This window comes from Canis lupus, chromosome 10 (assembly GCF_048164855.1).
Source record: "Canis lupus baileyi chromosome 10, mCanLup2.hap1, whole genome shotgun sequence".
In the NCBI taxonomy this organism is placed as follows: Eukaryota; Metazoa; Chordata; class Mammalia; order Carnivora; family Canidae; genus Canis; species Canis lupus.
In genome coordinates this window covers 44,946,737-44,973,588 of record NC_132847.1, presented here as the reverse complement: position 1 = coordinate 44,973,588, position 26,852 = coordinate 44,946,737, and the positions used below count along the sequence as shown (strand labels likewise).

Below are 26,852 nucleotides of genomic sequence, written 5' to 3'. Positions count from 1 at the left end.
ACCAGTGCTATACAGACATTAGCTGCATGCCTAATCAGAATCTCATATTGCATTTTAAGGTCACTTCCCTGGTCTGGTTTTTATCTGCATTTCCTGAATATTTTGACTTCTATATTGATTTTTTTCATTTATATGATTTTGCATCAAAGTGTGGCAATGCATTTTAAAGCAATTTAGATTATACACTTATTTATTCTGGCTTTTTCTTTTTTGTATTTTACAGTTCTTCTTTATAAGAACTACATAAATCCTATCTTTACTACAGACATACAGTTCAGCATTATCTATTTTTTCTATCATTAAAGAAATACTTGTTTTAAAAAATTTCCTCATCCAAATATCAAGTCAGTTCTCTCTATATATATGTTTGAATATAAACTTGGAGAAAATGAAAGAATGTCTTTATCATCCACATCAAAAACAAACAAAAAATTTCACACCTCTGTACCTGAGGTAAGTAAGCTGTGTGAGCTGGTGCATGCTGGCTACTTGGCAGATAAATTAAAATGAAAATAAAATCATAAATACATCATAAAATATAACCAGGAGCTAGCTACATAATTTGTCAGTTCCAGTATAGAATGAAAACATGGGGCCTTTTATTCAAAAATTACAAATTTCAAGATAGTAACAGCCAACTATTCAACCAAGCATGAGTCCCTTCTAGGCATAGGGCACTGTGATTGCACCGCTTGCATACCCATGTAGCTGGCCCTAAATATAACCATCATTTTATATTAATTACTAAGAATTATTTCCTTAATGCATGTTCTTTTGAAGTGGTAGGGTATTAATGACTCTAAAGGAAGTTCTTCTTTTGGTTGAAGTTGGCCTTTATCTGTTTGATATTTAAACTGTTCAGATGATACAAGTTGCTTTAAGATATCTGATTACTAGACTGATTAATTGAAATGGCACAAGTAGTATTAAAAAAAAACACTCCATAAATATTAAGATCCTTCTTAGAGAAAGCAATAGAAATGCCAGAGGAGTTTAAGGCTTTACAGTACTCAGAAATGTTTTACATTGATAGATTAAGAACATTCAAAGAATCAGTGGACAATAATAGCATGAATTAAGTTTTACTCTGAACCTTAATAATGAATTTCATGAGAGCTAAGGTGTTGATCTGAAAATGATGTATTGTTAACTGTCAGTGGAAGTGGTGGCAGCAGGGAAGGGGTTTAAGTTACAAAGACAAGTTGGAGGTAACATGCCAAAGTGTACTTACAAGTGGCTTTTCTTCTCTGTTCTTGCTATTTTGTGCTTTACAATTAAATGTGAAGCTTGATGCTAATAGGTTTGTTGCTCAAATCAAGGCAATAGTGGTTTGAGGATATTGAATGATAAAGCCCACTCTAACTCCTCTTTAATGGTGACATTAATGAACATGCATCACAAATCAAATGGTGGCATACTTCAGAAGGGAACAAATGTTATTTCCAAAGTTAAAACTGTGTCCCAGAGCTTTCGTGAAAGCAGGATCTCCTATAAAGTCATAGAAAATTATCACAATAATAGAGCTCACTAAGCGACTTGGAATAATAGTGCAGTGAAGTATCTTAGACCTCTGTCAGATCTGACCTTAAAGCTTATTCCCAATTCATTTAGGATTTTTAAAATCATTTTACGTGATAGTTTTGGCTTTCGATCAGCAGCATTTGTGAAACAAATACAAGAGAAGGTGCATTATTTGCTTTAAAGGAGTCCACGTGTATGAGACAAGTATGGAACATGCCCAGGAGAAGGGCTGAATCAATATATTTAATCTATTTCTGGAAAAACTATGCAGAGAGGTGGAAATAGGAAAGATGTCTTATGAATTTGACCCCTTGAAATTGCAGAAAATGGTCAGAAACAATTTTATCTAACAGAAGTAAAAAAAATATATCAGGGATCTATCTTCAAAGCTGTAAACTTACACTAGTCAGAAGATCCATTTCTTAATTACTGCCCTCTCTCTACTTACTTATCTGACCAGAGATTGAAGTTAAATTTATCAATAATGTTCACCCAACTAATTGATTGTGTTACCCACAGTTACTGTACTTGAGAAGGAGCATTTTAATTAAGAAAAAAAAAACTAATTCATTCAATAAAATATAAAATTGTACCAGATTTTTGAGATGGAAGCTATTGGTTATCTTTCATATAAGAAGTGTGAGATTCTTCAATGAAGTTTCTCTTTGAACATAATTCTCCTAAGACATTGTTTTCCTTTGCAAGAGCAGCCCTGTGTTGAGACACAAGTCTTCATTAGACTCTCACATTTTTGAACATCTTGCAAATTAAGACCTTGATTTTCTTTGTTTCAGACTATCTTTTGAAGGAGGTTTGAGGGGAAGGGAGAGGAAGGGAAGAGAAGGGAAGGGGAGGGGAGGGGAGGACAAAGGGGAGGAGGAGGGGTGGGGAAGGAAAGGAGGAGGGGAGGAGGAGGGAGAGGGGAGGAGGAGGGGAAGAGGAAAGGGAAAGAGAAGGGAAAGGGAAAGGGAAAGGGGAAGGGAAAGGGAAAGGGGAAGGGGAAGGGGAAGGAAAAGAAGGAAGGAAGGAAGGAAGGAAGGAAGGAAGGAAGGAAGGAAGGAAGGAAGGAAGGAAGGAAGGAAGTTAGTTTGTGTAGCAGTGAATAGTCTTGGAAGATAGAAATAGTGCCTCCCTTCAGCAGAGAGGTCAGGTTTAATTATAGCCTTCAGAGCAAGGGAAGGCATGCTTGCCCTCATTTTTTTTCTTTCTCTCAAGTTTCTTCTGCTGTACAATGTAACTCATGCATGGGGCAGATATCAGTCAGTCCTCTTTGTCTCATCCTTTAGGAAATGAGACTTAGAGAACTAGCACAGGATAGTATGCTGGTACCTTCTCCACTGCTACTATTGTGAGTCATAGAGGTCTTTGACCCTGATCAAAAAATCTTGGGGCCCTTGCCAACATCCATGAAACAATGTGTGGTGGGCTAACTTGTTAGCTTGGAAGTAGGGTACATTTATCTCTCACTCTACCATACAAAATGACCAAACTTGGTAGCTTAAACAACATAAATGTATTTTCTCACAGTTCTGGAACCCAGAAGTCTAAGTTCAAGATACCAACAGGATTGGTTTCCAGTGAAGTTTCTCTCCTTGGCTTGCAGATGGCTACCTTCCTGATATGTCTTTACATGGCCTTTTCTCTGTTTATTGCACTTTTGGTGTCTCTTCCTTTTTTTTTATAGAAACCTCGGTCCTATTGAATTAACACCCTAGCCTTATGACCTCATTTAGCTTTCATTACCTCCTTATAATCCCTGTTTGCAAATATGGTCACACTGGAGGATAGGGCTTCAACATATGAATGGGTTGGGGAGGAGGGACACCATTCAGTTTATAACAAAGGGGAAGATCTCACAGTTCTTGACACCATGTGAATATTTCAAAACAAACTAGTATTGTCTGATATTTCTCTCCATTTTCATTAGTTTTGTGTTCTATAGTGACATTTACATAGTGATATCAATTCTACCACACTAGAGATTGTTGCATCAAAACTGTTTTGAAGGGATCCCTGGGTGGCGCAGCGGTTTGGCGCCTGCCTTTGGCCCAGGGCGCGATCCTGGAGACCCGGGATCGAATCCCACATCAGGCTCCTGGTGCATGGAGCCTGCTTCTCCCTCTGCCTGTGTCTCTGCCTCTCTCTCTCTCTCTGTAACTATCATAAATAAATAAAAAAATTAAAAAAAAAAACTGTTTTGAAAAACAAAATGAAATAAAACACATTCTTTTGGAAAGTGGAAATCACACATTACAAATTAAACAATTGTCGTAAAATGACAAATTAGTCTTAATTTTATAAACAATTCAAATTAATTAGAAACTTACAAATGTTTACACTGATAGTCACAACCCACAAGCCATGATTAAGATATATGATATACCTTACATCTACTATGTGGAACTTACTAGTTACAATATTTATAATTTGAATTCTAGAGTAGCCTTATAAGAATCCTAGAGGTAAAAGGTAGGGAACCATCGATATTGAAGCTGAGATTACATACCTTTCACAAGTTCATGTAAGAATTCAGTAGTAAATTTGTGAATCAAACTTGATATAGTGTCTGCTAGTTTAGCAATTTATTCAAAAACCACTCACTACTAGATACAATAATATCCTGCCAACATTAGATCAATTCTCCAATACAACCGTAATAGAAACAGTCTTAGAACTTTAATGAATAGCATAAGATTGTAATGGCCACTGTTACTGTGTGCTGGCTAAAAGATTCATCTCCGTCCACATTCTGCCTCTCACAACTTGCTTTCACCATTTTGTTCCTCCACATCCAGTTCATTTACATTTTAGGGCCTTTGCAGTGGTAGTTTACTCTATCTTCAATACTTTCCTCCAGCTTATTCGTGGTTGGCTTCTACTAGTTAGTCACTTTTAACCAAATCTCATCTCAGAAAAGACTCATTTGATCAAACCATCTAAATATTAAAATAAATAAATAAATAAATAATAAAATAAAATAAACTTCTTGCCTAAAGCAATGACCCTTTATCATATTATCTTTTATCTAATACTTTTCAGATCATTATTATTTTAATCTGTAATTATCTTATTTATGTATTTGTTGGCTGATTTTTAACTTTCTTGTTAAGATCAGGAAACTTCTGTGTGCTATTATATAACTAGGACACTATTATGTAACTAGGAACAATTCTAGGCACATATTTCTTGAACAAATGAATGAATCCTAACAACATATTTCATTAAATCCTGACAACCACCTTGAAGTAGGTATTGATAGTCTTTATTTTTAGATAAGGAAAACTAGGTTCAAAGAAGTTAAGGAAGCTGTTCAAGGTCACTCAAACAGCAAATGCCAGAGCTGTAGTTAAAAGCCATATCGGATTAAGCTTTTAGAAGCTGTAGACTTAACTTCTCTGCTTTCAAAAGCTTCCTTCCTTCTGTAAATCAGAACTCAGCTCCTTTTCTTGTTCCCTAGAAAGAATCCACTTTCATCTCATAACGGTATTGAAAATGTGCTCAATTGAAAAAGAAAGAGGACTTTTTCTCACACATCCTGTAGCAAACTAATTAAAAGTTCTCACAGGCTATTGGGTCCTTTCTTTTATACTTGATGCAATTTCCCCTCTTGTTCTGTTCTCCCACCTCCTCTACCCTGCTTCTTCCATTATTTATTATTATTATTATTATTATTTATTATTATTATTATTATTATTCACAGTACTTTATACCTTTGTAGCTTCTCCCTTCAAATTGATACAAATATCCAGAATCAACAAGAGCATTCCTAAAACCAGGATTTCTAATCCCAATTCAAGTCTATGTGAGGATTATAAAGAAAAAAATGTGTTTTTCTTCAGTTATGTCTTCTCTTGGTACCTTAATAAGTAAATCAATTAACCTTCTTCATTGTAACATTCCCTTTCCAGAGAGTGCTGACTGAAAAAACAAAAGAGAAAAGGATTCCTACTTTGGCTAAGCCCATTGTATTGAAGCCAAGGGCAATACAAAGTTTGATGAGGTAATATCTTCTCCATCCAGGATAGAAATTCTAGATATGTTGGGAAGTTTTATGCTGAATATATTCTAGGGTATTCATCTTTTTGGCTTTTAAATGGCACAATCAGGCTTTTAATGAAATATTCTTATTTGGGCCCAAGGAAAAGTCACAGTAGTAGATAATCACACTATGAATTATTCCAAAAGTACTTTCTCTTGAATAGTATAATATTTCACATATTAGCCTTTATTTTTCACTACTCCAAAAAGAGAGTGCCCATTGTGTGGCTGAAGTTATTTGGAATTAACAGTCATGGTTCTGAATCCTGCCTCCACATAGAAACACTACAAAATAAGATTCGTTTTAGAGAAAATGAAACTCAATAAGAAAAAAAAAAAAAAGAAAACAAGACCAACAAAATGGTACATATATTTATAACTGCACAACCAGGCTTATGGCATAATGCATTACAGTTTCACAAACAATCGATACAAATTATTGGATATAAAATTACTTTTTGATGACCACTGTGAAAATACAAGCTGTTCAAGTCATTCCTCACACTATTATTGATTTTACTCTACTTTTTCTATTGCATTTTTAAAGCACTTGATGTCAATTTTTAAGTCTCTAGTCTATAGTGAAATACTAAGCAAATTCATGTAGACTGGAATTTTCTTTTTTTTTTTTTTTTTTTTTTTTTTTAGACTGGAATTTTCTAAGGGATATTAAGAAAGGGAGGATTCTTCAGAAAACTTTTGTTTTGAATTTCTCATTCCAATAATCATCTCTTTTTTTAAAGATACAAAAAAGTCTTCCCAGTCACATTTCCAATAAATTTGAGATTATCCCAACATTTTAAGACTACTAATAATTTCATTTTATTATTTTTTCAATAGATTTTTACCATTGGATAGCACTTACTGACTGCATTGCTCCCATGAAGATGATACTGTTAGCTGTCAAACATCAAATCACACATAATTGCCAGACAGACAATGCAGAATTTTATCTTACACTGTTGTTTATCAATTAGCTTTAATATTCATTTAGGATCATTAGAATTAGATGTAGCTGCCTGTGTGATCAAATTTTGATAATGCTAATACCTTTCCAAAAAGATGTTTTAGGCCAGGTTTCCTAGGAAACAGATTCTGAAATTGAGATATGCATAGACAAATTTTATCAGGGAAGGCCCTTACTTAAAACATCTGGGAAGGAGTGAAAGATGCAGGATCAGGGGAAAAGGAGAATTGCCGTGAAGATGCAGTAAAGGCTTCAGCTGATTCCAGTAAGAGTTCTGAAGCTGAAAAGACCCTTTGGACATAGTTCAAATTAAGGAAAGGTGGTGCCCATGAAGTTGTATCACTGCATCAATGAGTCCTTAGATACAGGCCCCCACACAGGAAAGAGATATATTCTACTTCAAATGCCAAGATCTCTCAAGCTAAGGGCCATTAACCTACTCACTGCTTTATATACCCAGCAACTAGCATGCTATCCAGTAAATAGCTCAGGCATAACAAATATTTACTGAATAAATTAAATCTCAATTTCATGAAGACAAGATGGGGGAAGGAATTTCTGGGCTTCATTTTTTGAAAGATGACTATAGGGCTATTTCTCCAGAAAGACATCCTAAACCAACCACAGTATTAGTAGAACAATATCAAGTTATGCTTCTCTGACAAATTTAAATAATTTATCTTTACTGACACAATATAAAGATTACATCTATATATCCCATTTCGCTTACTCCCCAAAGTAGCAAACTTCCAAATGAGGGAAATAAGTTTGGCCTCTGAGAGTTAAAACATAATAGATTAGGGTAACGATAAGCAAATCCAATATTAACTGAGTACTCTCTATGTTGTAACTCAGCTTGTTTCAGACATTTAGAGCACTTAATCCTGTGGTTAAAAAAACATCTAAATTTGCTACATCATTTGGGCTATGTCTATAAAATGTAAATACATCCGGTTGATTGAAGTGTCCAGATGTTCTGGTTTGATATAAAGACATCCTTGGACTACCAAGTACTTCACAGTAATAATTGTACTTTAAATAGCTGATAGAATTATTTTATTGTTGACAGCCCTTGAACCTAATTTGGGTGGAATATTGTTCTCTTGGTATAAAACTATCTGCAGATTCATTTTTCTTGCAGAATACAATAAAATACACTCATGCCTCCAGCTGCTTCTTATTGAAACTCTGTTTGTGAGGTCTGTAGATATAAAACTTTCATATATATGCTGGCTATGAGGCTACCAGAATTCTTTTTTTATCTCTGTCACTGACCAGTTGAATGACCCTGAACAAATCATTGTATGATTCTGGCCTCAGTTCTTTCATCTATAAAATTCAGACATTGGTGAGGTGATCACCGAGGCTCTTTCAGCTCTAATATTCCATGACCTACTAATTTTAAGCCCCACCTTAAAAAAGCTATTGTGACATCCTTAACCAAGCAAAACACTTACTTGTTCCATAGATCTCAACTCTCCCAAAGATAAAGGAAGAGGTCACTGGTCTGCTTTTAACCTCTGGGCCTCTGTCATACGACATATAACCTGTTCTAGGGTATGCAAGCTTTGCCTCTCATCTTCAGTAGCTTTTTAAATTTGATTCAGTAAAAGTTAATAGAGAAAGGATCATTCATATCCTACGTACATCTTACCCATTTTAATTCCAGCATACATCATTTTCTTAGAAGCAAAATTGATAAGCAAGAATATAGTCACTCAGAGACACATATGAGCTATCATGTTGACAACGACCGTAACTGCTAGCATTTATGAAGCAAAGATTATGTGTCAGATACTTTGTAATATAACAACCGTATGAAATATAAATTATCTCCATGTGTACTGATGAACAATATAAGTCCCAGAGGGACTTATAAATACTGGTAAGTAAAAGGTCACAATGAGAAACTATTCTTTTGAATAGAGTAGGATAAAGCTAGAGACACAATCCTCCTATATGCCAACTACTTCTTTGTTATTGTCTGCATACCTTTCTCTAGAATTCTGCCTTTGTATTAGTGACACTGCATCTATTATATATGGTGTAACACCTCTTCCTACTCAGAACAGCAAGAATAGAAAGAGGAAAGGATCAAGGAATGTAGGAGTGGCAGCATTTCTAACAATCAGATGGCCATAAAATCACATTTCAAATCACTAGCAATTATTTTGAGAACATAGTTTAATTTTCTGAAACAAAATTTCTTGATAATCCAAAAGTGTACCATCAGTTAGTTGTACTTCCTCGGGACAGTTTTATTTTAGAATGAAGCCCATTTCTAGTAAAGCAATGTGTGGGAGTCTGTATTTGATAGGAAATCTCAAAAAAAAAGGGGAGGGGACAAGGAATGGATTGGTTCTAGATTAGGGCAGACTCTCTAAACTATGATTAAAGTTAATGATAACAGGGCACTGACCCAGTCCTCAGTTAAGCTCAGCAAACTTATTAGAACATTATTTGTCAGACTTCCTAAGGAGAAAGTAAAACATCTATGTGAGGGAAGCAAAACTTTGTTTTCATGAAATAACTCCATTGAAAGATAAGCAGGGGCAAGATGAAGGCTGATTTATTAATAGTCTTCTACCTGAGTGGAAAAAAACAAAAAAGATTTATCACACATTAGAGACAAATCTGAAGAATATCCTTTATTTTGCAAGATTCCTTAATCACAGGCTACTTTTCTTTGAAATACCCTTTTTCCTTGGCATATAAAGATTTTCTGTTTTTATCTGGTTTGAGGACAAATTCTGATAGACTCTAGGATATCTTCATAGACTGCTTCTGACTGAGCAAACACAGTTTAGAGCAGGCATCAAAAGCCAAAATGAAATCACTTGGCCAAAGACTAAGTCTGTGTGGTGAGAACAACTGATTCTTGATGCGGACAATTCTGGAGGCTTAGTCCACAAAAGACAATTGGCTAAGGCAACCTTGAAGTCATGACTAAAATAATCAGGGAGAGCCAGTTATTGAACAACATTTAAGGTGAACACTGAATTTTGACAGGGATGCCTTTATGCCACATTTTATGACTAACATTTTGGCTCAGCTATTTTGTAACCACACATATGCTGATGTATCAAAAAAAAAATCATTGAACTTCCATCTTGCTTTTTTTAGTCACAAGCCTAATAATGTTCAAAATAGATTATATCAGTGTAAGGAATTTGTGGAGTTAAAAGATCTCAGAAAGTTAATAACTGAGTAAAAGTTGAGGTGACAGCTAGATGAGATTGCCAGGGATGGGCAGAGTATCTTATGCACATTATTGCATCATGGAAAAATTACAACACAGGGGATTAGACACTTAGTAATCTATAGCTAACCATATTGACTATGTCAACTAAGTCCTGATAAAACACACCAATTCAAGGTAAATGATCATTTTTGAAATGAGAGGGTATTTTTACATCTTATTGCTACTGGTTTAATGTGTGAGACTTTGACATAAGCCACATAATCTCTCCGAGCTTCAGTTTCCTCAACTGAAAAATAGAGATAATAATATCTATCTTGAAAGGGGAACTCATTCTAAGGATTAAACATGGTATTTGTTTTTTTAAAACATGGTATTTGTAAAGCATATAGTATGATGACTGACATCATCTAAGTCACCAATTAAATTACATATTTAATGAGAAATGTATAATAGCTTCAATGACATGATTATCTTGTATTACTTAAAAAAGGAATGTGAAGCTAGGACAGTATCCCTTCTAAGATTACAACTGATAGGAATCAGGAAGAGGTAACAGAAAGCAAGCTCTATATAAGGGAGATGTAAAGAATATAGTCAATCAGTTGCTATTTTACATGAATTTAGCTGTGTCTATAAATTCATATCTCAATGCCTACTCCCAGTGGAATTTTTTTTTCTCTTCAGTCCTATCACTTGGTATCTGTTTTTTTACCTCTTCTCTACTAACTATTCACTAATATAAACTCTATCTCCCCATCTGTTTTCTTGACTTGAAAAATATATAAATATATATTGGAAAGAATATAGATTCAGAGTTAACAATTTGGTGATACCATACTTTCTCAGAAAAGTTACTTTACTTTTCCTATTTTAGAACTTCATCTATTAAAGCCTATAATGCTAATATTTTCTCTCTAGATTCTAGTTCCCTGTTTTTGAACTCCATTCCAGACATTTTTCCAAGTCAAAAGCAAATTAATATTACAGCTACAACACAATTATTCTTACATGCCCAAACCACAGTATTAGGAGACTAAGAAGGGGGCAGATAATGAGAGCATTTTTAGGTGATTGAATATAGGTAGGTTTTTTTTTTTTTTCAAAAAACAGTCAATTATGAAAAATTGACTCATGGCCATAAATAATATGAAGGAGTAGAACTGAGAAATAAAAAAGAAAACATAAACATCATTTTAACCCCCTACCTACTATTATTTAACTTCTTGAATGAAAGCCTCTTTGGAAAATATCAAAACACAATTTCTAAATATGTCCATTTCAGTAACATTACAATAAAATGTAGCATGCATCTTTTTATTCCAAGTTAAAATTTATCTACCATTATGTAGATTAGTCCTTTTTCAAAGAAACATTGTAGATGTTAAATTTTACTTGTTAAACTACATACTCTAAGCAATTTTTAAAAATTGTTATACAAATATAGCAATATGCAATTGGGGTTGAGACTTCGTTTCATATTAACAACCATACATCTCTCAGATTTAATTAGTGTTGTTACTTATATTACAGTCACAGATTACTAAGCCAAGCAAGTAACTGAAAAGCATACCATTTCACTTAGCTAAGCTGGAGCATTTACTTTAATATAAGCCCACCTTCTTTACTCGTGTAAAGTGCAAAAATCCATCTTTCTTGTTTTTGCTACCTGTTTCATTTCATACAGAGGTTTCATGTTTGCATCCTAATTTTCTAACCTTGAGTGCTGGGGTCTTCCATATATTTAATGAAGTCGGCTAATAAATCTCAGTTCTCCTGGAGTAAGCAATCCTACTGCAGACTCAGCTCTCTCTCCCTTGACTTTCCTGAAGCCCAAATAAGATTTGTGCTCTGACAGGGTGAGCATTTACTTTATCAGAAAGCATATTAGGGTGGGCATGTCTCAGCATAATGTGCACCAGAATCAGAGAGGATGACTAATTTGTTCTGCTATTAAGCGGATAATAAAATGATTTAGGCATGTAGATATGAAACAGCCAGCACTTTAGGAATTATATATAGCATATTTCATCCTAAATCTGACCAAGTCCAAGAACCTTTTATGTATTAAGCGACATTTACAGGAAAGGCAAGGCTTTATCCAGAACTTAGAAATGTTTACCTAAGATGAGTTAAGAAGATACTAAGAATTATTTAAAGGTGGTGTCAGTTATATCCATTTCCTAAATTTGGTTTTATACTAGCCTAGCTTTAGCCAATTTGTTCCATTGCTTCCAATTTTTTCCAGATATTAAAAAATACTACAGTGTCAGAGAACCTATATAATATAAGCAATTTAAGAATATTTATTAGAATTCTATTCTAAATAGTAACTTACTGATCACCAAGATAAATATTTATGTGATGCATGTATGTGGGTTTACATGTATGCAGAAAACACTACTTATTCCTAAAAATCTGACTTTTGCTTGTGAGACATCTACTCTGTGCTAGGATTGTAAATTGGTGCACCCTCTTCAAACAATTTGAAAATATATATAAAGAGCCTTAAAAACATAAGCAGTTTTTGAAAAGGTAATTCTGCTTTGGAGGTCCAAGTATATATCCTGAAAAATCATCGATGATCATTAGGCTAAGATGTTCATCACGGCATAATTTAAGGTTCTGAAAATATTCAAAATATTTAACAAAGGAAGAATAATTAAATCTAACATTTAGAACATTATGCTATCATAAAAATATTTTCAAATTTTTAATTGCATATAGAAAAATATGCAAACAGCTAAATGAAGTCAGATAAGTTATATATATATATATATATACACCTGTAAGTTTTATATATATATATATGTATGTATATATACACACACACCTGTATGTGTGTGTGTGTGTGTGTGTGTGTGTGTATCCAATGGAAGCCAAAAAAAATCAATGTTTTAAAAATGGTTACTTTGTTTACTATCTCTGGTTGAGAAATTTTCATTCTCTTCTTTCAAGATTTTAGTATTTTATAAGTTATGAAGATGTGTCTTTTGTAATAAAAAATGACATTAAATATAACCATCATGTAAGTTAATTAGAGTGGACAATAACACTTTACTGATCACATTTCATTAAATCAAAATATTTATTAATGTTTTCAAAGACCATTCTGAAAAATGACCAGTTGTGCAGCATGGAAAAGCCATCATTCTAGAAAAATGTTTTGAAAATTTTAAGTAAGTTTGCAGACTTAACTTAAAATCTCCTTTAGATGTATGTACTTTTGCTATTTAGAGGAAGTTTTACAACAAGCTAACATTTAATGTTTCAAGGACAAAATAGATTTTTATTTTTATTTTTTGAGGTTTTTTATAAAGATTTTATTTATTTATTCATGAAAGACACAGAGAGAGGTAGAAATAGGCAGAGGGAGAAGATCAAATCTGAGTCCAGATTTGATCCCAGGACCCCAGGATCACATGCTAAATCAAAGGCAGATACTCAACCACTGAGCCACCCAGGTGTCTCGACAAAATAGACTCTTAAATTAAAAACTTCCAGAGATTTTTTCTTTTAAGTTTTCAAATAGTTGTCCATTGCTATGAATGTAATCACAGTCTTTTTGTATGAAGTATGATGGTTTAAAATCAGTCAAAAGACTCAAAAAATAAGAGAATCAAAATTCATTCACAGCCCTTGTGAATTATGATTTTGGAAGAAGGAAAATCATGACTTGTACAAATATAAAGTAAACCATGTCAAATTTTTTAACTCCTTAATAAGAGAACTAATAAGCTGTTAAGACGGGTTCAAAGGAGAATTTGACTTGCAGGGATTAACATTCTGTCTTGGACAAAAGTCATTTTGAATTTCTATGGGCAGGAGTTATGTGCAGTGTGATCAGTTTTCCACACCCCACCTTCTAACACCCAAATAATTTAAAATAGACTGGACAACAGAAAGTCCTTCAAGGAATTCAATAATGTCTTATTGTCTCCTTTGCCCATTTTCAAGTCCTCAACAATTCTTCCTGACAGCCTCAAGTAGCAATTCTCATAAATTTAGGAAGGATATTAAATTTTTGAGATAACAAAAAAATGTACTTTATACCAACATTGATCTCTCCTACAAACGTGCTTGGGGCTTCTTCTTCTATAGATGATATCCTTATTTGTCACCAAAACTATCTCCACATTACTCCCTCTAACATTCTTCCCATTTCTCTATAATCAGTGAAAGGGATTATAAGGAAAAGGAGGGGAACTGAGTGTGAAAAATTAAAGAGGAAGACAAACCATGAGAGACTCCTAACTCTGGGAAACAAAGGGTTGTGGAAGGTGAGGTGGGCAGGGCGTTGAGGTAACTGGGTGACAGGCACTGAGGAAGGCACTTGACGGGATGAGCACTGGGTGTTATACTATATGTTGGCAAATCAAACTTCAATAAAAACAAATAAATAAATAAAAATTAAAAGTTATAATAAAAAGAGTACATTGGGTCTGATTTAAATAACTGCCTAAGGAATTTGCCAAAATTCCCCATAAGGATCTAGAAAAAACCATAGATTGTGTGTATGGAATTCAGAGGACCCCAAATCACCAAAACAATCCTGAGAAGGAACAAAACTGGAGGTATCACTATCCCAAATAACAAGATATACTACAAAGCTATAATAATCAAAACAGTATGGTACTGGCACAAAAACAGATACAGAGATCAATGGAACAGAATAGAAAGAGAAGTCAGTCCCAGAAATAAGTCCACATCTATATAGTCAATTTATGACAAAGGAAACAAGAATATAAAATGGGGAAAAGAGTATCTTTCCAATAAATGGTGTTGCTAGACCTGCACAGCTACATGAAAAAGAATGAAACTGGACCACTTTTTCAACATACACAAAAATAAGCTCAAAATGGATTAAAGGCCTAAATATGAGACCTAATACTATAAAAATCCTAGAAAAAAAAGAGGCAATAATTTCTCTGATATCAGCCACAGCAGCATTTTTTCCAGCTATATCTCCACAGGTAAGAGAAACAAAATCAAAAATAAACTATTGGCACTGTATCAAAATAAAAAGCCTTTGCACATCAAAGGAAAATCGAGAAAACAAAAACGCAGCCTACTGAAAAGGAGAACATATTTGCAAATGATGTATCCAGTAAGGGGTTAACATCCAAAATATATGAAGAACTTAAATGACTCACCAAAAAATAAACTGCATGACTAAAAAATGGGCAGAGGATCTCAGTAGATATTTGTCTAGAGAAAATATGCAAATAGTCAACAGATGCATGAAATAATGCTCACCATCACTCATCATCAGGGAAATGCACATCAAAACCACAATGAGATATCGTCTCACATCTATCAGAATGGCTAAAATCAAAAACATAAGAAAGAACAAGTGGATGTGGAAAAAAGGGAACTCTGTGCAATGTTCATGGAAATATAAATTGATATAGCCATTGTGGAAAAAAATATGGAGTTTCCTAAAAAACTTAAAAATAGAAACACCACATGATCTAATAATTCCACTATTGGGTATTTACCCAGAGAAAACTCAAACCCCTATGTTTACTGTAGCATTATTTATAATAGCCAAGACATGGAAGCAACCTGTGTCCATCAATAGGTGAATGGATAAAGAAGATTTGGCATAGATACAATGGAATATTACACAACAATAAAAAATTAGAATGTGCCATTTGAGACAACATGGAGGTACCTAGAGGATATTGTGTTAAGTGAAATAAATCAGACCAAGAAAGACAAACACAAATACTGTATCATTCCACTCATAAATGAAATCTTAAAAAATGAATAAACCAAAAGCAGAATCAGAACTATATATGCACAGAACAAGTTAATGGTTGCCAGAGGGAAGGGGTGTAGGGACTTGAGTATAATGGGTTGAGGGGCCGAGGGAACTACAGGCCTCCAGTTAGGGAATGAGTAAGTCAGAGGAATAAAAGCAGAATGATATTGCAATAGTGATGTAATGGGTCAGATGGTAACTATACTTGGCGGTGCACATAGCATAATATATAAACTCATCAAATCACTAAGTTGTACACCTGAAACTAATGTATGTGTCAACTACACTCAAGTGAAAAGAGAAAATAGGATTAAAAAGCATAATATAATAAGAATAAAAACAGCATCATTTGATTCACACACTCACACACACACACACACAAAGCAGCACAGACTGTGGTTTTGAGTGTGTCTGCTAGAGTGGCTGGCATAAAGTGCATGCCAAATAAACATTTGGGATATAAAAAAACAGAAGACTGTATGAGGATACCTTGATCCCTTAGGAGGTAGTGTAGAGGATATCATACTTCTTGGAAAGTGAGAATAAAGTTCTTAACTTTAGTTAGTGAGTAAAACACTATTTCAAAACATAATTCAACTGTTGAAAAAGGTGCCACTTAGAAAAGAGGAAGTGTACTCTGACACAAAGAAGAGTAAACCTATTTCAAGGTTGATATTGTTATAAAAAGCAATCCCTGTTACAAGTTCCCACTAAATCCAACTCTTCCCATTTTAAGTCCTGAGAAACTAGGAGCAATTTTCTCAAAAAAAAAAAAAAGGAGCCACTAAAAAGAATATAATTTGGGAGACTGATGAGAAAGCTGCTTAAAAGTGTATACTCACTTAGAGGTAAGAATGTCTAGAATGACAGAAAGTGTTGGAAGAAACATCTTCCTTTTCTTCAGAAGCAGAAAGAGCTGTGGCTCTCAGTAAAGTAGATGGTGCACCATTAAGGATTCTGTGGCCAAGGTGGAACAGAGACAGGATTCATCAGTGCCACATCAAACAGTATTACTACAGCAGTGGCAATTAGTAGTACTATGAGTAGGATCAGAATACCAGGAGTGAGGGAGAGCAGTAGCAAAACCAGGGGAAAGTGGTACATTTCTTCCTCCAAACATTCTAAATAAAAATGTGAATACAAAACTGGACATATAGAAGATGCTGCTCTACAGGGAAGCAACTAGTCTGAATTTTTTTTTAATGGTTAGATCATGGTCAAATATCTCTATGATTAGAGACATCATACTATCCCTTGGCCTATTCAATTAGAATGACTGGACCTGACTATTTCTACAGCAAGAGCACAAATGCACAGTAAACTAATGCAGCTGGGCCATAGAGGCTATACAGGCAGTTGCATTGAAGCCTTAAGAGCTTATGGCTGTTTCTACTGCAAACAGAAAACTAGCCATCATTCCAGGGTCACTAAACCTACTAAGCAGTAGGAGAAGTAAATCAGACTAGAAACCTAAAAATCTGCTCATTAAAATCAAATCTTGTCAATAGAGCATGACTAAATGCATATGTTGATTGTTGAATGCTTTCAATGTCAACTCATACTCTTTTTTTAAAGATTTATTTATTTATTTATTTATTTATTTATTTATTTACTTATGATAGACATAGAGAAAGAGAGAGAGAGAGGCAGAGACACAGGAGGAGGGAGAAACAGGCTCCATGTCGGAAGCCCGACATGGGACTCGATCCCGGGACTCCAGGATCGCACCCTGGGCCAAAGGCAGGTGCTAAACCGCTGAGCCACCCAGGGATCCCAACTCATACTCTTTTATTGAAATTCCAGTGGATATGGTTACACACTCTCCCTACATCAACTGCCTAACATTGGCTTTTTTCATCTTACATTTAAAAAACATACAGTAGTAAAGAACTGTAAACCAGGATCATTTTTATTATCCACCAGATGTTGAGGCAAAAAATATCTGTCTGAAAGACTTGCTAATGTCACCAGCTTTATTCTCCCTCTAGCACACATAAGCTGCTTCTCCATAGAGTAAAAACTGCTGCTAAATACAAACACTTCTTAACATGATAGGATTTTTACAAATTCCCAATAAATTGAAAATCACAATGTTATTTCTCACTAGAAATATGCATTATTTCCCAAACATACATATACAAAGCCTATCAAATCAATCCTGGTACTTTTGATATTTTTAAATCCAATATTTAACAAATCTCTTCAAATGTCCTTTCAAAATCTGTTAAATTTATCATTAGGACCCCCAGTTTAGCAATTCTATTCTAATCATGCCACTTTCTTTAGGATCCTTCAAAAAATTCTTGGCAAAATGCCATATATTATGACTTGCCTCATGCATCTAACACTATATATTATATTCTCTCACGGTGAATCCATATTGCTTCTTTCATGCTTAAAAACAACAACTACTACTACTACCTTAACAGATCTTAGAGGAAGCATGCAGCGGCCTGTGTCGTCCTACTCTGATATACATTGTGTTTTCTCAGCACTGCTCTATAAAGAATTTACCAACATGTCTTTATTTATAGATTGCCTTATAAGAGTTCCTTATATCACTTCACTTTAATAATAATTCCAATAATTCTTCAATAACTACATATTTGGAGTTCTTAATGAACTTTGAGGAAGAAAGAATGAGAGAGAATGAGAGATGTAGATAAGAAAAAGAGAAATAAAGATTTAAGAGAAATAAAGATTTCATTTGCTCCTTTTAGGTCCATGAAATCCAAGATGTCAGTGATAATATTTTTTTCAAAACTCTTACAGATGTGCTGAGGGCATTTGTTTTGGTTACCATGAGTAATGCTTCAATGAACATTCATGTGTGAGTTTTTGTGTGGATGTACATTTTCATTTCTTTTGGATATATACCTAGGCATGGGATTGCTGTGTCGTAAGCAACTCAGTGTTTCATTTTTTGAGGCACAACTGGACTGTTTCCCAAAGGGTTTACATCATTTCACATGCCCATCAGAAATGTATGAGGGTTCCAACTTCTTCATATTCTTGCCAACACTTGTTATTACCCTTTTTACTATAACTATTTTGTGTGAAGTTGTATCTCATTGTGGTTTGGGTTTGTATTTTTCTGGTAACTAATGATATTGATCCTTTTTTTTCATGGACTTACTGGACATTTGTACATCTTCTGGGGAGAAACATCTATTCAGAATACCTGTCCATTATATAACTGGGTTATTGTTAAAAAAAGAAGTGCCGTCAATACATTTTGGATACAAATGCTTTATCAGAAATATAATTTGCAAATCCTTTCTGCATTCTGTGGGTTGTGTTTTCCTTTTTTTTTTTAAGATTTTATGTATTTATTCATGAGAGACACACAGAGAGAGAGGCAGAAACACAGGAAGACGGAGAAGCAAGCGCCCTATGAGGAGCCTGAAATGGGACTTGATCCCAGGAACCCAGGATCACAACCTGACCCAAAGGCAGGCACTCAACCATTAAGCCACCCAGGTGCCCCATCTTTTTACTTTCTTTACTATACCCTTTGAAGCAGAAAGATTTTTAATTTTGATATTCAGTTTACCAATTTTATTTATTTGATTGCTTATACTTTTGATGTCATCTCTAAGAAATCTTTGCCTAACCCAAGGTCATTAAGATTTATTCCTATATTTTCCTCTAAAAAATTTATAGTTTATTATTTGTATATGATTTTTAAAGTATCAGTTTTTGAAAAGACTATTCTTTTGCCCATTGAACTGTCTTGACATCCTTGTCAAAAATCAATTGACTGATAGGCTCTGACAGGAAAATGGTGGAGTATGAAGTTCCAAAACTCTGTCCCTCTAATAAATCAGTGAACAAGCTGGCAAAAACTGTCAAAATCATTTTTAAGAACTCTAGAAACAGGGATCCCTGGGTGGCGCAGGGGTTTGGCGCCTGCCTTTGGCCCAGGGCGCGATCCTGGAGACCAGGGATCGAATCCCACATCGGGCTTCCGGTGCATGGAGCCTGCTTCTCCCTCTGCCTGTGTCTCTGCCTCTCTCTCTTTCTCTCTCTGTGACTATCATAAATAAATAAACATTAAAAAAAAAAAGAACTCTAGAAACATTCCAATTTCTTAGAGATGTGCACATTCACCTCATGATGACACTGGTTTTAGTGTCTCTTTGACTATTGCCTTTAACCCTTTTCTGATTTGTCTGGTTTGCTACCTACCTCTTAGCCTCCACTGACTGCTAGTTGATTACTCTATTATTTTTGACAATACACTGGGGCATAAATTGCTCCATGGTCCTTGCTCAAAGGACCTTATTAAATTTGTGTCTTTATTGAATTTGTTTGAGGCCACTCTTAGAGGTTTGTTCTCATGGCAGGAGGGTTCTTCCTAGCCTTATTTACCTCTGGTTTTCCTCTGGTAAACTTCTAACTCAACTAAAGGTTAGCTTATTGCTCTCAAGGAGAAACTGTCTTCTTAACTCCTTACTACCAAAATCTCCATTTTCTTCAAAGAAGCCCTTAAACTTGAACTTCCTCACGCTCTGTTCCAAATAATGTCAGTTCCATTGGGAAAAGCTTCATAGCTCTGTTCTTAAAGCTGTCTCCAGCCTTCTGTTAAAGTCACTACTACCATTCTTGAACTAGAGACAGGAAGAGTGGTCTGCTTCTCTTCTCTATCAGCATGGTACTGGGTGGGAGCAGTAGCCTTCTGTCCCCTCCACTTGATTCTCTAGATTGGAAACTCCTAGGCACCCAGCTAGCTTAGACAGTATTGCATGAGACTCTTAGACTGGAAACTCCTCCCTACAAATGAGCTTGGGAGTGGATGACTGGGGCCTTAGTGTTTTTGACTTGTGACCCCTGGTACAGAACTTTCACCCTAAAAGTAAAAGCTAAGCAAAAGAAGAGAGCCTCAGATCTCTCAGCAGCTTCTCTCTGGAAGAGAGCCTCTCTAGTATGGAACTGTGGAAATATAAGAAGTGTCAGAAGTCTGCCTTTCTTAGGGAGATACCATAGCCCTCAACTTAGAATTGGGAATAGAGGGAACCCTGTGTTCTTGGCTGCATACACCAAGGTGAGTTTCCATCATGCTGAGTTAGGCAGGAGAGAATGGGAGGTGCTTAGGAGGTGGGTCCTAGCTCCAAGAGCCATAGATTCTCATTGCTCTTAATATTTGTTTAATTTCCTTGAATAAATGTCTTTTTTATTTACTATATGACTTTAGACAATTTTCAGAGACTTTAAATTGCTATTGTAATAATTTTCACCAGTATGGTTATTTTGAGGAGAGGACCCATGAAGCTCCTCAGACTGCCATTTAGGAATTTGTGTCCATACAAATGTTTTTCTCTAACTGGCTTGCAATGAGTTGGATGTTGGCTAGTCAATCGTGGCAATTATGTCAGAATGTGTAAATCAAATGTCAATGTGAAGATCAGGTGTCTTTTTAGCACCATTGGAGTTCTCGGCCCCTAGCTTTAACCCAGTCATTCATTTAACAATTTTTTTCTGAAATATCATCTATGAAAGTAAATGGATTTGTATGTGGAAGTACTATGGATGAAGAGAAATGATCATTACTTTGAGAGAATTTACACCCTACTAAAGAGATAAGAATACAAAAGAATAAAAAAAAAAGAAGTGGCTCCAGATTATTTTTTAAAAAGTACAGTACAAGGAGAGAAGTAGTTTAGGATTGGTTAGAATCATCTAGAAAACTTCCTGGAAATGAAAGAATTGATGGAATTTGAAAAGAGAATGGAGGAATATGGTAATTATATAGTAAGACTGACTTCAAAGGAGAATGATGTTACATTATTAACAAAAATGAAGGTCTGGGAGCAACCCAGCTGAGAAAAGATTTCATCAGGTTAGGTTATTTGACTCCAGACATGCCTGAGAGCTTTCATGCAGGACTGAGGAAATCTGGCAGTTGGGTTTACATATACTAGTGGCTGCTAATGAAAGAAAAGAATGGTGGCAAGTCAAGGAGTAAAGAAAGTAGTGCTTGTTGAAAAAATGCTGGATAAATAATCATGAAGTTTAAGCAGTTTACAAAGTCAACAGAAGCCAGAATCAGAGTTGTGGATGAGTAGAATGGAAGGTGATTGCTGAATAAGAAGGCACAATAAAAATACTGCTTAAGTTCGAAGAAATGAGAAAGATTTTAAGAATGGAAATTTAAAAAAAAAAAAAAAGGAAAAAGAAAAACCCTGGGTATCACTCAATATTGTTTCCTGTCCTATTATTTTAGCTGTTTTTGTAATAAAAGAGTAACATAAAAGTATGATTATACATTAAAAGACTTGATTGTGTGTTTTGGGAATGGGAAAGACAATAAACAATGAATTTTAAATAATGAGGAGGCCTAAGTTTTAACCACAATTGTAAGTGAAGTAGTAAATAAGGTCATTGAAATTGAATTTCTGTAAATTCAGTGGCTGCAAAATTAATTGTTGGGAAAATAGGATATCTGAGATCTTTTGTAGCTCTGTCCCTCTCTAGCCTTGACTCTGAACTCACTCATGTGGCTACCAGAGATAAAATGGGTGATGATATTGTTACAGACAGCAAGACTTAAGACTGAAAGGGAGACCCTGGACTGCTGACAAAGGTGAGTGGTTTGCACCAAATAACAGTAAAGATAGATAATGAGAAAGAAATAAAGAAGATGTTAGGATATGGTGACCAGAGAGAGAAACTAGGGAGAATCACTTAATGTGATAATGCACAAGATTCATCTTTAAAGAGAAACAAATTCAGATCTTGGTTCCATTATCCATTACTCCAATCTAACTCTGTAATTTTGTTCAGAATAGTTATTTCTCTGAGCCTAATTGGTGCTTGAAACCACCCTGTAGAGGGATTTCGTGAAACTTAATAATGTAAATACATGTTACTTACATTTCTAAGAAAGATAGTTCTACTTAAACGGGATATTTTATCATAATAATTACAAATCTTTGTAATATCTTCTTCAGAAAAAAATATTTCTTTAAGAAGATTAAGTTTATCCAATTTACCCAGTTCATTTCAGTCATTTGCCCAAATTAATATACCTAGAACTAAAAGTATCTGTTTTTAAAAATACAGATTCCAGCTCCTCACCACCCGTTATTCTAATTCAAGACATTTAGATTTCCGTTCAGGAATGTATTTATTAAGTTCTGGGGTGACTCTGATGTAACAAGCCTGAGAACCACACTTTGAGAAATATCACTTTAGTACCTTGATTTGCAAATGTAATTGCACGTTGGTTTCTTGTGGAGAACTTAAAAAAATACTGAAGCCTGGGCCCACATAATAACCTGAAGGTTCTTATTTAAATAGACTGGAGTATGGCTTAGGCACTAGAATTTCAAATCCCCTCAAGTGACTCTAGTGGGCAGTTAGAATCAGTTGAGACTGACCAATTTCTTAAGGATGCACCTGGAGCCTGTTAATTTCTTTTTCTTCAAAACCTAAAATGATAACTTTTCAATAATATTTAACAATACTTAGAATTAAACAGTCCTCAAGTTTTTAGTATGATATGGACTGTGGAAAACCGAACTCATTCTCACCCTTTAAATGAGAAACTTGCTGAGAAAAGCAGCTTTGAACAAGTCTTATTTGATATTCCTTCCTTCCTGTAATCATGTCTCTTATGGTTGCAATTTACTATCTATTTTCTCTCATCTATTCATTTTCTATAGTTTTATGCTGTATCCTTGGCTTCCTTTACTGTCCCACATGTATTATTTGGCATTAATATTCATTACTTTAATCCCAAAAGACTGCATTGAACCCCCTCCATTCTCCCATCTTCCTATTCCTTATAGTTTCTGCAAGCCTGTTGCGGCAATGGTTAACTGCTGTTTTTAGGTTATTATTTAAGAAAAATACTCTTCAGAAAAATCCTCCTTCTTCACTTCCAACTAGTCAAATGAAATTTCTAAGAGACTAACTTTGTAAAAGCAGTATGAAAAATAGCTACAGCAATAATAATAATACCCTACCATACACAAAATCAACAACTGCGTTATTCCAAAAGATTTCCTCCCAGAAAGCTGAACTCTTTGAGTAGTTCTACATTTGCAAATATGCACAATTGCATAAAACGAACTCTCAATCTCTCATTAGTACCGCCAATCAACCAAATGGTTTACTTTGGACCCATCTTGTTAACTTCCAAGTTTGCTGGCAAAGCACAGAAACTGACTAGTTAAGATGCAAGTGTCTGGGCTCTAACACAAAGGAAATGGTCCAGCCATATGGATTTTGATATTTGTGAATTTAGTCATTAGTACCATTGAACAATTAAAATAGAAATGTATATCCCCCAAGTTATGTACACATACAGAAACATACATGTACACATAAAATATCCTCTTAAATAATCATTCTTCTAACTCAAAGTTTTAAAAGAAATGGCTCCTGTTTTCCCTAAGTTTGCACCAATGTCATTTCAACCACTCTAATGTAAGTCAAATAGTTTTGAAATGGACCCACTCTTTTGGCAGATGGTTATATTTTTAAGCATACAAGGTGTACTATCAATTCAGAAATTAATCTACTTTTAAAAACTCTAAGAATACCAACTAAAATCTGAACTGATATTTTCTGTAGCTAGTTGAAGCAGTGATTTTTTAAAAGTTTTTATTTAAATTCCAGTTGCTAACATGCAGTGTAATATTAGTTTCAAGTGTATGGTATAGTGATTCAGCACTTCTATACACCACAAAGTACTCATCAGGACAAGGGCATTCCTTAACCCCCATCACCTATTTCCCCCATTCCCCCCACCCATAACCATCAGTTTGTTCTTTATAGTTGAGTCTGTTTCTTCGTTTACCTCTTTTTGTTCCCTTTGCTCATTTGTTTTGTTTCTTATATTCCACATGTGAGTGAAATCATACACTCTGTGTCTTTCTCTGACTTATTTTCCTTAGTATAATACTCTTGCTCTATCCTGGTTGTTACAAATGGCAGGATTTAATTTTTTATGGCTGAGCAATATTCCATTATATTTTTGATATTATTAGCCATTCATCTTATTTATTTACCCATTCATCAGTCAATGGACAAATGGGCTTTATTTTTAATTTTTCTTTATTACACTTTGTTTTCCAAATTATCCCCAATACTATGTATTTTTAATCAGAAAAATATGTTATTCTCTAAAGAAAATAACTTTATTCTCTAAAATATAAATTATATTGGTAGGAATACTGGCAATAAAATTATTTTTATGCTTAATTACAAATATCATTTATAGAAAATATATATCACCATATATTTATATTTTATATGTATTTATATTTATAAAATATAAAATTTTAATTTAGATTTTTATTGAATCTTCTTTCTAGAAATACAAACATGTCCCTTCATTTATTTATTTTTAAAGATTTTATTTTTGGGCAGCCCACTGGCTCAGTGGTTTAGTGCTGCCTTCAGCCCAGGGCCTGATCCTGGGGACAGGATCGACTCCCACATCAGGCTCCCTGCCTGGAGCTTGCTTCTCCCTCTGCCTGTGTCACTGCCTCTCTTTCTCTCTCTCTCTCTGTCTCTCTGTCTCTCTGTCTCTCTGTTTCTCATGAATAAATAAATAAAATCTTAAAAAAAAAAGATTTTATTTTTAGGTAATCTCTACACCCAACATGAGACTTGAACTTACAACCCCAAGATCAAGAGTCACATGCTCTACTGGCTACCAGGCACCCTCAAACATGCCCCTTTATTTAAGGCTCTGAACATTTATAGAAATAATGTATTTAAATTAATTCTACAATAAATGTCATTAATATCTATATGGGCATTTCATTTATTTCAATTTAATAAACAGTGATTAATGAGAATAAGTTATGAACATGAATCTAAAGATTAAATTAGCAAAGTCAATTCTTCTAATCATTTTTATAATATTTTTATGACTTACTTACAGATGACAAATCTTCAACCAAAAGAAGAGAACTGGATTAAAACAAAAACATATTTTTTTCTAACTCTAGAATATATGATTTTATCATTTGTCTATAAGCAACCAGGATTTTTACAATATTATACCAACCATTTATGGTGAATCTACTGTTTTTATCCTGCATGGTATTTGACTTCTGACTGATTGTGGTCTATTGTGTGAAGACAGTGAAGTATGCATGTAGTTTATGATGTCAAATAACAGACCCAGATGGCTTGTTAAAATTTAATTTAATTATTAGAAAAAAACATCATATACACATTCACTTTTATACCTATTAAGGTAATCTGATCATGTAAATTACTCTTGATTTCAGCATCCTGACAGTTTTCTGAACAATTATTCTTAATTGATTATCATATAACTGATCAGAATGCTTTAGTCAGTGAAGACACTCAACTAATAATCTACATTTGCTTTCTATTTTCTATCTACTCTCTATTGTATTACTCTTATTTTAAAAATCACTATTAATGTTTAAAAGTGTTGCTTATCTGTTCACTAATGAACACACCAATTTGCAATGGATTTATGAACTGGTCTTAAGCAATACTTTGTTATAAATAATATAAAGTTGTCTTCTCATGTATAATTTTTAACTTACTGAGTAGTTTATTGCAAATTCTCATAAGAAGGTATATAGATTTTTAACCATAGGTTCATAAAGTAAGGAAAAAGTTAAAATGAGGAAAACTTTTAGACATTAAATAAATCTTTTGAAGGATTCACATTAGACCTCCAGTATGGTGAGGAAATATCAAAAGATTTAGTGGTTCATTTTCTTATGACATACAATATACATAGTCAATAAATCATCTGGAAATTGAATCCATGTATATGTAAGACCAACATTTGCATGAATATTTTCAGCCAAGGTTCCCCAATTCATTTTCAAAATATCATAAAGGAATAAAAAATGGTCTAATGTAGGTTTAGAGCATATATTTGCTACACAGAGTAAAGTAGTAGAAATGATTATGACATATTAAAGTTGAATATAAAGAAATAATATTAACTTTTGTTACAGAATATAGAATCATGTTTACTTGAACAAATGCAATCTTAATTATGGATATGAAAATTATTAAACAGGTAAAAATTATTTGAATTATTGACTTCTTTTTAACTGTAAGGAATAAAGGAAACACAAATATGAAAATTAAGATGTTTGATCCTGCAAGATGCATTTTATTCCACTTAAGAGAAAATCCAGCCTGGATTGCCTTAAACACAAGAAGAAATTCATTGACTTATGGAACTGAAGAGTCAAAGAGCAGTCTTGCTTCAGAGGTGAATTCTGGGTTAGATATGTCAAAGTATCTCTTTCATGATTTTGTTTCATCTGTGTCACCTTCAGCCTCAAGCTTTTTTTTTTTTTAAGATTTTATTTATTTCTTCATAGAGACACAGAGAGAGAGAGTGAGAGAGAGGG

At 34.2% G+C, this 26,852-nt stretch overlaps 2 long non-coding RNA genes across 10 annotated transcripts in view; one reads left to right on the top strand and one right to left on the bottom strand.

Moving 5' to 3' along the window:
- LOC140641541 (uncharacterized) overlaps positions 1 to 26,852 on the bottom strand; it is a 218,957-nt gene that overhangs the window by 80,780 nt on the left and 111,325 nt on the right. The window lies entirely within an intron of this gene.
- On the top strand, positions 9,870 to 25,514 carry LOC140640946 (uncharacterized). Its single transcript, XR_012037543.1, has 3 exons — positions 9,870 to 9,902; positions 22,026 to 22,072; positions 25,385 to 25,514. It is a non-coding gene; the product is annotated as an uncharacterized lncRNA (long non-coding RNA).